The sequence below is a fragment of the Phalaenopsis equestris genome, unplaced genomic scaffold (genome assembly GCF_001263595.1).
Source record: "Phalaenopsis equestris unplaced genomic scaffold, ASM126359v1 Scaffold215936, whole genome shotgun sequence".
Taxonomy (NCBI): domain Eukaryota; kingdom Viridiplantae; phylum Streptophyta; class Magnoliopsida; order Asparagales; family Orchidaceae; genus Phalaenopsis; species Phalaenopsis equestris.
In genome coordinates, this window is record NW_018234596.1 from 10,124 (window position 1) to 10,875 (window position 752).

Genomic DNA, 752 nt, shown 5'->3' on the forward strand with positions numbered 1-752 from the left:
CCCAAACCCTAGCACTTCCAGAAAACAAATCTCTTGAATTGAAGCAAAAACTTTATTCTTTTCCGGAACCACCACCAAGATTCTTGAACCCACTCCCATAACGCCACTAAACCTATCCAAATATCCCAAAAAAACATGCAAAAATCCAGCACAAAAGACAATTAACAAGAAAATAAAGCATGCTTATTTCATCATTGGAGATGCAACAAGGAAAGCAGGGAGATGAAGGCGCAAATACCGTTATCAATTATTGCAGGAACGAAGAATTTCCAATGGCTTGTGAGGAATGGAAAGCAACGCAGCCCTAAAAACAGAACCGAAAAGCAAGGTGATAAAGGAAAAAAGGAAATTGGCAGCAAAAAATATAATTTTGAAGAATAATACTTGAATTTTCTAACCAATCAATTATATATTTTTGGAAGCCCCAAAATCCCAATTTCAAATCTTGCAACTTTTAATTTAACTCTCTCTCCTTAATTGTTTCCTAAAATAATATGTTTGATTAATTCTTTCCTTTTTATATCTCACATAGCAAACGGTAAGAGTCAACCCCACCTCCACACGATTTAACTGAACGGCCGAATCCAACGAAACCAGGAAAGAGAAGATGAAGTAGAAATCCCTGATTTGCGTTTACCCCTACTAATTTTGCTATTTACGAATCTATCCTTTCGCTCCGTGATTCACATTTCTTCTTATCTAAAGGTCACCTCGTGATTCGGGCGTAGGGGTGTAGACAAGTCAAACACGAG

General features: G+C 37.2%; 1 protein-coding gene across 1 annotated transcript in view; it reads right to left on the minus strand.

Moving 5' to 3' along the window:
* Nucleotides 1-350, minus strand: part of LOC110037153 (lysine-specific demethylase JMJ18-like) — a 9,851-nt gene extending 9,501 nt beyond the window's left edge. The window contains exon 1 of the mRNA XM_020741731.1: nucleotides 239-350. The gene's annotated coding sequence lies outside the window, so the exon portion shown is untranslated. The remainder of the gene's footprint in view (nucleotides 1-238) is intronic.
* Nucleotides 351-752: the final 402 nt, after the last annotated feature.